Below are 14386 nucleotides of genomic sequence, written 5' to 3'. Positions count from 1 at the left end.
TTATTGTATTCATATTATTTTGGTGAATAACAAATTACCACAGTGGCGTAAAACAACAACCATTTTTATCTCACAGTGTCTGTAGGTCAAGAGTCTGGGAACGAATTAGCTGTGTCCTCTGCTAAGGATCATCAGTCTGTGATCAAAATGTTGGTTGAGGCTATAATTTCATCTCAGATTTGAGATCTTCCAAGCTCACTAAATGTTGGTAGAATTTTTTTTTTTTTTTAGTTTTGCTATTGAAGTCCCTATAGTCTTGTGAGATGTTGGCAAAGGACCACCCTCTCTTTGCCACATGCCCCCTCCCCATAGGTCTTCTAGTAACATCTTAGCTTACATCTGCAAGCCCAGCAAGATAACTTTTTCTAACTCTGCTATGATAGAGTCTTATATATCATAACATAATTATAGAAGTGTCTGTCCCATCAACTTTGTCAAATAATGTAACTTAATTAAGGGAGTGAATATACCTATAAATTCACAGGGCCACCCAAACTCCAGGAGAAGTGGTAATACAGAGCAGATACACCAGGAGACAGGAATTTTGAGGGAGTATCTTAGACTTCCACCTACCAAATCTATATTTTTATTTCTCAAAACTTGTAACTTTATATACAAGTTTAGGGCATTCCTTACCGTCACTAAAGTTGTCATTATGTCTCTCACAATATGGATGATCCCCATACTACTCTTCTTGCTTGAGCTATAAAGTTGTTCTTCATTCCTTGATTTGTCCAAAGTTTCTTCATCCTGTTTAGAATGCCAAACACAACTAGACCTACATGCTATATGTCATCTAAACTGGTACAAACTCCAAAAAATGCTTTCAATCTGATTTTAACTGCAGCACTTGAAGTACTATTTCAAATATGTACATTTAGACTGTCAGGTTCTCCCAGGGTTAAAAAAAATTGTGGGAGAGTTATAAAGAAAAGAGTGAGATATTTAGTGTCATTACTTTCTATCCTCTCCCTGATAATATAAAGGTTTTTTAATTGTTATGAAGTAAAACAAATATGTGTGAGTACATAAGCCACATGTATGGGACTAAATCAGTCTTCACAAAGTGAACACATATATATAACCACCAACAACATCAAGAATATAATCCAGAATAGGTACCTTGGAAACTTCTTTTGAGACCCATCCTATTACTATATTATCCAGTGGTAGACATTATTCTGAATTCAAAACTCTATTTATTTTTATACTTTATAAAAATGAAATAATTATATGCTCCTTCATGCCTGGTTTCTTATGTTCAACATTATGTTTGTGAGATTCTTCCATGAAGTTGTGTGCTCTTCTATTTGTCATTGTTATAAAAGAAAGTGTTTCTTTGAATGAATACATTACAATTTGTTTATTAGTAAACATTTTTTCTCTGGCTGCTTTTGAAGATTTTCTTTTTGTTTATGATTTTTGGCAGTTTTACTGATAAATGACTTTCTTTCCTCCTTTATTCCTTTTTTACTCCTTTTCTTGATTTCCTTCTCTCTCTCTCTCCCTCTCTCCATTTGGAAGTTTCATAATTTGAACCTCTGGGCCAATGCCACCCTTTATTACATTTTGAAAGTCATTAACTCTATTTCTTCATACATTGTTTCCCTCCCTTCAACCATTTTTAAGAGTACAGCTCAGTAGCATTAAGTACATTCACGTGGTTATGCAACCATCACCACCATCTATCTCCAGAACTTTTTCAACACATGGTAGACTTCGGGATTGTCTGTGAATTGGGGACATGATAGGTCATGTCCCTATCCCCCGTTTATTCAGATATGCAAGAGTTGGCTGGATTAAGTAAAACGTCACTTCTGGGGAGATAAAAAGAAGTCTATTTTTTTGGTATTTTTTATCTCAAATATTATGAAAGATGGATATTTTTATACAATAAACTGTCCCATAATATAATGGCTTAAAACAACCATCATTTATTTATTTAGTCATGATTCTAAAGAATGGTAGCTGGGACTGGGCTCAGCTGGGTGACTCTGCCTCTCTGGACTGGATGCACTTGACATTGGCTGGGCACGCTCACGTGTCCGCTGTCCGCTGCCGGGTCTGCTGGGGTCTGCCTGGTGCGAGGTGGCTCAGCTGCAGGCGCTCATCTCGGCCCCACGTGGTCTCTCAACCTCCAGCTTATTCAACATGGCAGCTTGGCAGGACCTCAGGAGCAGAACATGGACCAGAGTTCAAGCGCCTTTCCTGTCTCTACTTACATCACATTTGCTACTGTCCCATCGGCCAAAGCAAGTTACACAACCAAGCCTAGAGTCAGTGTGATAAAAACTACGAAAAGGCATGTAATAGGGAAGCAGGAAAAAACTGGGACAATTACCGTAATTAATCCACCATTGCTACTATCCTTTCCAGGGCTAGAATTCTATCTGAGGATAGCTATGCTTCTGAGATCGCCTTCATTTATGTTAAAAGTATCCCAGCCCTTCTGTGATGACCAAACATTCTCAAGAGATGAATTTATCAGCTGACATAATTGAGCCATATGATCATCTTTATGATCCAACAAAATCACTGAATCGAAACCATATTTTCTCTCGGAGGTCTGTTTGGCCAGTGTGGGTAGTGTTGATGGTCATCGTGCATCATATCTTCTTATTTCAAAAAAAATCAGAGGGTTGGAAGAGGTTCATACCACGGGAGAGGGATAACTAAAGGAGAGAGGCAGGTGTATGCAGAGTTGGCTTCCTCCTTCCGTTTTAACCATCTGTTCCCATCGTCAGTAAAGTGGGATGCGTTTTGGTTAAATGAGCCTTCTTGCTTAAAATATTCTCAAAAGAGTAAATATACTTCATTTCTCACATCAGAATTTTTTTATCACTATCGCCTTTATGCAATGAGCCAAATTATGTTGTGATGCACTATCCATTTTGCATATCACTAGATTTGATTTTCTAATATTTTGTTTAGTGTTTTTGCACCTATGTTCATGAGAGTGAGATTGGCCTGCAATTTTCATCTCTTGTAATGCTCTTTTAAGATTCATTGGGAAATGTTTCTCCTGTTATTTTTATTTTATTTTATTATATTTTTAACATCTTTATTGGAGTATAATTGCTTTACGATTGTGTGTTAGTTTCTACTGTATAACGAAGTGAATCAGCTATATGTACACATATATCCCCATATCCCCTCCCTCTTGCATCTGCCTCACACCCTCCTTATCCCACCCCTCTAGGTGGTCGCAAAGCACCAAGCTGATCTCCCTGTGCTATGTAGTTGCTTCCCACTAGTTATCTATTTTACATTTGGTGGTGTATATATGTCCATGCCACTCTCTCACTTCGTCCCAGCTTACCTTTCCCCCTCCCCCCTCCCTGTGTCCTCAAGTCCATTCTCTACGTCTGCATCTTTATTCCTGTCCTGCCCCTAGGTTCTTCAGAACCATTTTCTTTTATTTTAGATTCCATATATATGTGTTAGCATACGGTATTTGTTTTTCTCTTTCTGACTTACTTCACTCTGTATGACAGACGCTAGGTCCATCCACCTCACTATAAATAACTCAATTTCGTTTCTTTTTATGGCTGAGTAATATTCCATTGTATATATGTGCCACAGCTTCTTTATCCATTCATCCGATGATGGACACTTAGGTTGTTCCATGTCCTGGGTATTGTAAATAGTGCTATAATGAACATTGTGGTACATGACACTTTTTGAATTATGGTTTTCTCAGGGTATGTGCCCAGTAGTGGGATTGCCGGGTCATACGGTAGTTCTACTTTTAGTTTTTTAAGGCATCTCCATACTGTTCTCCATAGAGGCTGTATCAATTTACATTCCCACCAACAATGCAAGAGGGTTCCCTTTTCTCCACACCCTCTCCAGCATTTATTGTTTGTAGATTTATTGATGATAGCCATTCTGACCGGTGTGAGGTGATACCTCATTGTAGTTTTGATTTGCATTTCTCTAATGATTAATGATGTTGACCATCCTTTCATGTGTTTGTTGGCAATCTGTATATCTTCTTTGGAGAAATGTCTATTTAGGTCTTCTGCCCATTTTTGGATTGGGTTGTTTGTTTTTTTCATATTGAGCTGCATGAGCTGCTTATATATTTTGGAGATTAATCCTTTGTCAGGTGCTTCATTTGCAAATATTTTTTCCCATTCTGAGGGTTGTCTTTTCATCTTGTTTGTAGTTTCCTTTGCTGTGCAAAATCTTTTAAGTTTCATTAGGTCCCATTTGTTTATTTTTGTTTTTAGTTCCATTTCTCTAGGAGGTGGGTCAAAAAAGATCTTGCTGTGATTTATGTCATAGAGTGTTCTGCCTATGTTTTCCTCTAAGAGTTTGATAGTGTCTGGCCTTACATTTAGGTCTTTAATCCATTTTGAGTTTATTTTTATATACAGTGTTAGGGAGTGTTGTAATTTCATTCTTTTACATGTAGCTGTCCTGTTTTCCCAGCACCACTTATTGAAGAGGCTGTCTTTTCTCCATTGTATATGCTTGCCTCCTTTATCAAAGATAAGTTGACCATATGTGTGTGGGTTTATCTCTGGGCTTTCTATCCTGTTCCATTGATCTATATTTCTGTTTTTGTGCCAGTACCATACTGTCTTGATTACTGTAGCTTTGTAGTATAGTCTGAAGTCAGGGAGCCTGATTCCTCCATCACATCCAAATTTGATGAAATGAAAAATCTGACTCAAATTGTTTAATATTTGGATCCAGACTCTGTTATAAATTGGGAAACCTGCAACCAGAGTAAACACTCCAAGTATATTTCCTTTTCCTTTTTATTATTTTTATTTTACATAAGTAGTACCCGCCTTTGGAAGTAAATTTCCTATCCTTCTACCTCAGACCTCTAGTCCCCAGTCACCTACCCAGGATACATCCTCTGTTACTAGGTTCCTATGCATTATATGTTTATACTAACAAACGTGTGTGTGTGCTTGTGTGTGTTACAAGTTGCCACTGTTGAAACATTTTTGACCTACAAAAAATTGGATTGTCATATCATTCAATCTAATACATCTTTTGTAACATAAATGAGAGCATAAAAATACACTGGTCTGGGGCTTCCCTGGTGGCGCAGTGGTTGAGAATCTGCCTGCCAATGCAGGGGACACGGGTTCGAGCCCTGGTCTGGGAAGATCCCACATGCCACGGAGCAACTGGGCCCGTGAGCCACAATTACTGAGCCTGCACGTCTGGAGCCTGTGCTCCGCAACAAGAGAGGCCGCGATGGTGAGAGGCCCGCGCACCGCGATGAAGAGTGGTCCCCACTTGCCGCAACTAGAGAAAACCCTTGCACAGAAACGAAGACTCAACACAGTCATAAATAAATAAATAAATAAAAGAACGTGAATTTCTTTAAAAAAAAAAAAATTTGCTCTACATTCCTAGGTGTTTGAAAAGGATGTAAACAAAGAAATTATTTAAAAAAAAAAATACACTGGTCTGCATCTTGGTCTTATATTTACCTCTGTGTCCTGGGGATCATTCTACATCAGCACACAGGGCTTGATATCATTCTTTTCCATGACTGCATAGGTATGGCTGTAGTTTATTTAACTGTTCCCTCTCTGACGCACACTTAGGTTTGTTTCCAGTTTTTATTATTACAAATACTGCCTGAGTATCCACTCAGCGTGTGAATCTGGGCATCTGCAGAAAGACAGATGGGGATATGCCATGCCAACCCCCGACTTCCTGTCTCATGGTCCTCTGGCTCCCAGCAAACTGGTTCAAGCCATGATGAAACCCCTCAGTCATTGGCTCCTGTGTCACAAGACGTGTCTACTGATATTTATAAGCGATCCTGGAAACACCAACCAAAGTCCTTGTTCTTCCCACTCCTTGTAGCTCTTATATTGGTTGGACTCATAAAATTAGGATATGAATGCGAGCAAACTCTTACCTCTGTGAGCAGGAGTCTTCCTTGTTCAGAAACCCTTCAGTGAGAAGAGATTCTAGTTTCCCAGACAGACCTGGTTTCGGTTCTTGACTCTGCCACTCAGTAGCTGTGTGCCCTTGGGCAATGTACTTGCCTTCTCTGAACTTCAGTTTCCTCAAATAAAATGGTATATCCAGGCCATAGGGTTCTGATGAGGATTAAACGAAATGATGTACCTGTCATATAGCAGGCGCTCAACAAATTGGCCATTTGCTCCTTACACCAAGTTTCCACAGACAAAACATTTAGTGTTTTCCTAGCACATTTAGGACAGTGATTTTTTAAGGAAATATGAAAGCCCTTCTTGCTGGCTGGCATGAGGTAAGTAGTATTTGTTTTCTGATTTCAGAGATACACTGGATTGTGATTGTTAGTCCCTGAATGCTAGCCCCATCCTTGGCACAGAGAACTTGGCCTAAAAGGTCTTATTCCAAAAGAATTAAAAGTCGGGAGAGCAGGAAGAGAGCCTATTCTTCCCAGGATCCTCACAACACCACCAGATGACCTGTCTCATCTCCTAGCCTCCAGTTCAGTCCAGACGGTCTATAGACGTGTAAATTATCCACCATCCAGACTGAGCCACCTTGAGGAGCTGAGGAGCATCCATAAGGAGCAGAGGAGGAAAAGCAGGTTAGGGATGGAAGGTCAACTGGCCCCATCACTATGCTTCTGTTTATTAATTTTAGAATAAATTTTTGGGGGTTCTTTTTGGACACACCACGCAGCTTGCAGGATCTTAGTTCCTGGACCAGGGATTGAACCTGGGCCACGGCAGTGAAAGCGTCGAGTCCTAACCATTGGACTTCCAGGGAATTCCCTAGAATAAGGTTTTTATTTAGACTTTTTAAGCACATGCTCATTTTCAAGTGATCTATAATAATACAAAGGAAAAAGCAAACTTTTCTGCCTAGAAATCACAGTTTTCAACATTTGGTGAACACCATCCTGGACATCTCTCCAAATATTTATGCAACTCAAACATTCAAAGTAGGAGAGGTACTGAGCCCATGTGCCACAACTACTGAAGCCCACGCGTCTACAGCCTGTGCTCCACAACAAAAGAAGACACCGCAATGAAAAGCCCAAGCACTGCAACGAAGAGGAGCTCCCGCTCGCCGCAACTAGAGAAAGCACTCGTGCAGCAGTGAAGACCCAACACAGCCAAAAATAAATAAATGAATTTATTAAAAAAATAAAGTCTACATTTTCAGGAAGAGCAGTTAAGGTAATGATATACAAAGAAACGATGTATGCAAAAGTGGAAGACTGTGGTCTCAGATGTTCCTTTATTATAAAATTTTATAAATTGTGAAAAAAATAGGAGAGGTGGTCTATTGGGGGGGAGATTATATGGAATATTCTATTTGTTTACATATGTATTTTCTGTTTTCCAACCCTCCCACCCCACAGCCTAAACTGGAAAAGTCCATGAGGGCAGGAACTTTGATTATCTTGTTCACCACGGAATCCTCAAAATACAGTGTCTGGCACAAAATTTATGTTGAAATATTGAAACATTGAAATATTTCTACATGGATGTCTTTATGATTCTTTCACCTTGGAGGTCAGTGGCTTCCCCAGCATGTGTCTTAGGTTGATCATTGCACATCCTTTATTCTGGGACATTTTGTTCTATTAACACTTTTTGTTGTTGTTGTTGTTGTGTTGGGTCTTCGTTGCTGTGCGCGGGCTTTCTCTAGTTGCAGCAAACGGGGGCTACTCCGTTGCGGTGCGCGGGCTTCTCATTGTGGTGGCTTCTCTTGTTGTGGAACATGGGCTCTAGACGCTTGGGCTTCAGTACTTGCAGCACATGGGCTTAGTTGCTCCGCGGCATGTGGGATCTTCCTGGACCAGGGATCGAACCCCTGTCCTGTGCATTGGCAGGCAGATTCTTAACCACTGTGCCACCAGGGAAGTCCCAACATTTTCTTATCTTAATAAAGTTTTCTTCTATTACATTCTTGAGTCTATTGTTCCATTTTCCTATTTTCTTCTTCAGAAACAGTAATTATGGATATGTAGGTCTCTTTTGTCTCCATGTCTATCATCTTATTTGTAATCATTATTTATAGTTGACTTTTCCATTTCATTTTGTGCAGTGATCTCAAGCCTACATACCATCTCTCTATTTTCTAGTGTTTTTTCCCTGTACTTTTGATTTCCTTGTCTTAAGGGCACATCTTTCCTCAAGTCTTATGTTCCTGGGCTGGCATCACTCATGGCAAGCTCATTAGGGCATCCGCCCTCTGGATTGTGATCAGGTTCTGGCTGTCCACTTCCCACCCCTCCCCTAACTCTCTCTCTGGGGGGTTTCCTTGGGTAGAAGGCCAGGTCACAGGCAACAGAAACAGACTACCATCATACCAATATCTTTTTAGCTACCCCTTCACCCCTGACCTCACTGTGAGCAGTGGATGCCTTCTGGTAGAGATAAAGACATTCCCTACCTGGGCTGCCCATGAAACTGTACCTCAACTCTCTAAGAATCCTTGGGTGTGTTCTTCTTGGTGTTAACAGATACTTTTGAAGAAATACAGACCCTTATGAGAGTTTGAGGCCGCATGTGTCAGCTGTCGGCTTACTCCCTGATCTCAATCTAGATTTCCCGGCATTTGCCAGGAGTTTCATAGTTTGTGGTGTGATGTGGTTACAGGTTCCTACTTCATCGACGATGGATTGTGTTCCTTCTATCTTTTTTCCCTTTTGCTAATTTAGATGGAGTTCAAACGAGGGAGAGAGCAAAGATGCTACCATTTTTATGCCACTGCTAAGTTGATCAGAGAGGTCACAGTTGCACCAGGTGAAAGATTTTTGCAACTGGGAATCATGGGTCCAAAGCCAGTTGAATGCCTACGAGGCTCTCAGCTCTCAAGCTTGCCCTCCCAGGCATCTATCTCTATGGTGAAGACACTGCTTAATGCACACACCACGTGCCTCACTAATGATGTTTTCCCTGGCCATGCTGCAACCTTCTTTCTGTTATAGTAAATGCTATGTGGCCCTCAGTGCCCGGGCCATGCACCCATTAATATTTATGCTTCCTGAGAGTGATGGGGTGTTCTGGTGATTTACAGGCATGAGCAGGTGCCCCTAATGGATGACTAAGTAGGAGTCTTTTCTTGGGGGACAACAGCTTTCAGTCTTCCTGTAATAGAAAAGAAGAATTTGGGTTGGTAAAGGAAATAGCCACAGCCTTCCTGTAGTAATCTCCAACTATCCAATTGGCTAACTTGGGCTACTCTTGTGGAAAAGGTTGGAGAAATGGTGGAGAGGTAGCTGATGCTCCCAATGGAGAGAAGAGAGTTCCTTTTTCTTTCCCCAGCTGGAAGTTTCCCTATTGCTGTGAGGTCAGAGACAGAAGTTCTCCCAGTGACTAGTTGCACAAACCCCAGGTCTTCTGATGTGGCCTCCTTGCACACCCAGATTCCATTCTCTGCCCCTGGTGTGTTGTCTCCTACTCATAAACTTTTCTTCAATGCATAAAACCTTAGTGAAAATATCATTAGTCATCATCCCTATTGGCTATAAAATGCTACATCTACTTCAATCTTTGATTTAATTATCACTGTATGACAGCAGAGATCAACAACCAATCCCCTGGGGTGGGATCAGAGTACTTCCAACCTCTGCCTGGCTAAATTTCCTGTGGCCCTTTAGTACAAGCATCACATGGGGATGCACTTTTACAACAGGGCAGGGTAGGGTTACCACTCTTCAATGAAAGGACGTTGCTAAGACTTTTGTGCTTTCTGTAGTTGGTATTAGCTTTAAGTATCTGACAATGTCCAGTTCAATGAATTCTGCTGATCACATACAGTGAGGTCCCCATGCACACAGAGTGTGTCATTTCTACAAATGTTACTCATGTGAATACAACAGGACAAATTCAGAGTCCAAGCTGGTGTGACTCAGTCTGCTGAAGCCCTTGTTCAAACAAGGATGTTGATTGGTTTGCCTGATGTCGTGATTTAAAATATGTCTGCAAATGTTTTCACTCTCATCTCACCAAAAGGTAGGGGGTCTAGTTCCCCTCCTGTGGAATATGATATGGGCTTTATGACTCACTTCTAATGGACAGGATGCAGCAGACGTGTCTCTGAGTGACTTGTGACCTAAGTCATAAAAGGAGTAGCTTCCACCTGGCTGGTTACACACTCAGAACTCAAACACCATGTCGTGAGGAAGCCCAGGCAGGCAGGGAGGCCGCGTGGAGGTGTCACAGCCCCAGGCCCAGCTGAGGTCCAGCCAAAAACCAGCATCAACCATCAGATATATGAGTGAGGAGCCTTGGGGTGAATCCAGCCCCCAGCCTTCAAGATGCCCAGTCAACACCATGTAGAGCATGGATGGGTGAGCCCTACACTATTAGTCTGCAAGGGCAGTCAGAACAAAGTACCACAGACCAAACAACAGAGATTTATTTTCTCAAAGTTCCGGAGGCTGGAGGTCCACGATCAAGGCGTCCGCAGGGTTGGTTCTTTCTGAGGGCTGGAAGGAAGGATGTGTACCAGGCCTCTCTCCCTGACTTGAAAGAGTGTCTTCTCCCTGCTGGGCCTTCCCATCACCTCTCCTCTGTCCATGTCTGCAACCAAATTTCCTCTTCTTATAAGGACACCAGTCATATGGAATAAGGGCGCACCCTAATGACCTTGTTTTAACTTCATCACTAAAAAGACCCTCAGTCATATTCTGAGCTACTGGGGGTAAGATTCCAACATGAATTTATTTGGGGGAACACTGTGCAGCCCATAACACCTGCCAAACCTGCTCAAAGTACAGATTCTTGAGCAAAACAAATGTCACTGTTTTGAGCCGCTAAGGCTTGCAATGGTTTGATCTGCAGCAGAAGATAACCAGCCTACCCAAGGTAAATGAGTGACTGGGTTCCTGGTGACTGTCTCAGAATGTATCCAGCAAATGCCTTTCGACAGCGGGACAACACCATCTGGGGATGGTGCCCACAGGGTAAAGGCCAGACCGTAGGCAAAGAGCTGGAAGACGGTTGCGGACCTCATATTCAGTGCATCTCTGGTTTTTGTTTCACTTTTGCTCTTTGATTACAAGGAACGGGACCCAGTGAGGCTGTCTCCAATTAGAGAGATGCAGAGGGCAACTTCCTGTTAGAATAAGCACGGAGCAGCAGAGGGATACAGTCAAATGGAACTCTAAGGCTCGGCGTGGAAATGGCGCTGGGCCTCCGTGCACACACTTAGAGGGTGTCATTTTTGCAACCTGTAATCATGTGAATACAACAGGACAAATTCAGAGTCCAAGCTGGTGTGACTCAGTCTGCTGAGGCCCTTGTTCAAAAAACGTTGTTGACTGGGACCTGTTCTGAGTGCAGTGAGTCCTGGGGCCCTCAGCCGAGGTGAATCAGCACTAACAACAGATTTCCCTGAACTCATAGATGGGTTCAACCCTGGCTGCATCTGGTACTAGCTGTGTCATCCTGGGCAAGTGACTTAATCTCTCCATGCTTCTGCTTCTAATCTGTTAAAATAGATAATACTAGTACCTACTACATGAGGTTGTAATCTCAGGTCACTGTCTTAAACCGTCAAGTACAAGAGCTGTCCACGGTGTCCGGAGCTGCAGAGAAAAGCAGGCTGCAGGTGGAGAGGCGTGGCCATTGGGAGATGGACTACTTATAAACGGGATGCCTGGTCACCATTCTTAAATGTTTCATTCTTCCATTTTTAATCTCACTCATTATTGAATCATTAATAATGATTTATACCACATTGACTTTTTTTCAGAAATCTTGACTAACTCTTTGACAAGAGATTAATAAAGAGTGAGACTTCAGATGTCAAGTTTTTCTGAGCAAAAGTGTCCGAGGCCGTCTCTGTCTCTAGATGGGTATTCTTTGCTGCATTCACCACACTCTCCAGAGACTGAAAAGCAATTGTTTAGCTGGGCAGACAGAGCAGAGCTGAATTAAATTGACCTGCATGATACAGAAAGCACTGAGCACATTTAAGGAAGGGGTCTTTGAAAGAAATCTATTTTTTTTTTTTTAGTTGAGTGCTGAAATTATTTTAAGGAAGTGATGATCAGCCTAATTCTTTAAATCACATGAATGATGTCAGCATCTAAAATTCAGACAGAGTGAGAGAACCACACGCTTGGTCTTAAATAAAAGGCTAAATTCATCTTTATTTCTTTCTGAGGGTTTTTTTTTCTTTTCACAAACATGAATTTGACTGCTTTCAAAAGCCAGTTCTTATGCCTACATCCTGAAAAGAGAGAAGACACTTCCATTTCTAGTAGAATACCAGCACCTCACTTAATCCAGAGACACACACATGTACATAAAAGCACTTTTCTTTCCAATATAATTATTACTCTGTGGGAAAATCTGGTGCAAATCTCTCAGTCTGGTGGAGTTTTAAGCCTATCTTTAATTTCAAATAAATTTATCAGTGATGGGAGTGGACACAGTAGGAAAACTTAGTTTTCATGATAAGAAAAGCCAGGGCATGCTGAAATTCTTTCAAGGCAGGCTTCTGGCTGGAGTTATTAACTCCAATGCTAAGTTTGAGCCCTTTTGCCACGCAGGCAGTGACTGAACAAACGTGTGTTTACAAACCCTCTGCAGCCTTTAAGGTCTGCCCTTGAGCACACGTGTGACCGTCAGAGCACCGTGGTCACGGTCAAAGCAAAGCCAAGCCCTCCCGTGGAAAGGCTTCCTCTCTTGGGCTTCTCCCAAATTTGCTAGAAAGGCAGCAATTTTTTTCCTCTTCAAAGAGACCTTTATGTACTAACTCACTCCCACCTACTGTGCATGTAAATTATTCCTCAGTGATACGGCCTCTGTTTATGACTTTGATCCTTTCCTTCCCCTGGATGCCACAAGGAGCATGATAAGGCCCATGAGTTATGGGGAGGCGGAGGGCTTTGATCTGCTTGCAAATGACATTTTGTGGTGGAACATCTCAGCCCCCTCCGTAGCCGCAGTGTGGATGGAAAGAGAGCAGAGTTTGGGGGTTCTTTCCATCTCCTGGCATCAAACCGTCTTTAAGACACAATGGAGCGGGGACCGAAACGGGCACACTTCTCCCCCAAACCAGGGACTGTTCACGCACAATGATTAACAGGTACCCAGAACTGCTCTCCCAGCAGGCAGGGCAGCGTGATGATGATTCAAATGTATAATTCTCCAGAACTCATTGCAGAGGAATGACACAGTCCAGGTCATGTGTCTGTACACAGAATTTCAGGATAAATCATAGTCATTTGGGGGAGAAAACGATGGATGAATGAGGGACAGACCCCATCCCCCCCAAAATTGTTTTCTCCTTCTCACAAGGTAAAATGGAGTGAAATGTAGGGCAGAGAAAATGCTGGAAAGAAGAAGGAAAAGCTCTGCATTTCTCACAGCTCTGAGATGATTCCTCCCTGCAGTTTGTCATCGAACTCTTCGTGACGGCCTCCGTGCCTCCTGCCTCCGTGTCTGGCATTGAATCTTCAGAGTGGTCACAGTTTAGAGACCAAGGACGTGGGCCCCCTTTCATAATGGCGGTGTAAACCACTTTGCATTAAGTAAGAATAATAACCTTTTTAAAAAGAATGTGCCAAAATAATTACATTTCTTGTTGCTTTCCTTTCTTCCACATCACATGAGCAAACACATCAGCCTCACTTGAATGGATGAAAGGAGGACTCTTTTTTTTCAGAGAGGGCTGTTCTGACAGCAAAACATACCCAAGCAAGGAAGCCTTCCTCCCATCAGGGCTGCCTGGGATTCCAGACACGGCACGAGTTGATTCTACCCAATGTTTGGGATTTGCTTGTGCGTCTTCTTTCTTGGTTGATTGGGAAGCCATGCTGGCAGGAATATTTACCCCACAAATGTCCTGTTTGATGTCTGAGATCTGAATATCTCCAGCGTTCTCTCCACTCATTTCTTTTGCTTTTTATGCAACTGAAGGTAACGTCCATTGCAACGTTAATTCTTTAACTGGGAAGCTAAACTTTAAAAAGGGATTTAGTAGTAGCTCCAATATAGATTTCATCATTCTGCAAAGAAGTCTTTTCCAATGCATCTGAAATCCATTTTTAGAATTTCACAATAAAGCCTGTTGATGCTTTTCAATGGTCCGTTAAAAATTCAACAGCAACATATCCTCAGCGTGGTCTGTTTTGAGTCAGGTTACCTGGTTGGCTGGGTTTAAAATTGATATCATGAGTGGCTTGAAGTGCATTTCACCGAATGTTTATATCTAATGAGATATTTAGGGGACAGATCATTTTTTATATCTTGACTGGCCTGATGCACAAATCACTTCATTTCTATAAAGCAGAGGGAACCATTTTAATCTGGTAGAGTGGGAACAGATTATTGGAATCTTTTCACGTTTTTCTGATCGTATGTCAAAATTAAAGTCCCAGAAAGCCCAAAATCACTGAGCTACCACACGCACAAACAAACTCACATATACCTCAGCCTCTCCCTTG

Source organism: Balaenoptera physalus (genome assembly GCF_965194825.1).
Source record: "Balaenoptera physalus genome assembly, chromosome: 16".
NCBI lineage: Eukaryota > Metazoa > Chordata > Mammalia > Artiodactyla > Balaenopteridae > Balaenoptera > Balaenoptera physalus.
The sequence above is the reverse complement of the archived record's forward strand: the minus strand, read 5'-3'. Positions refer to the sequence as shown.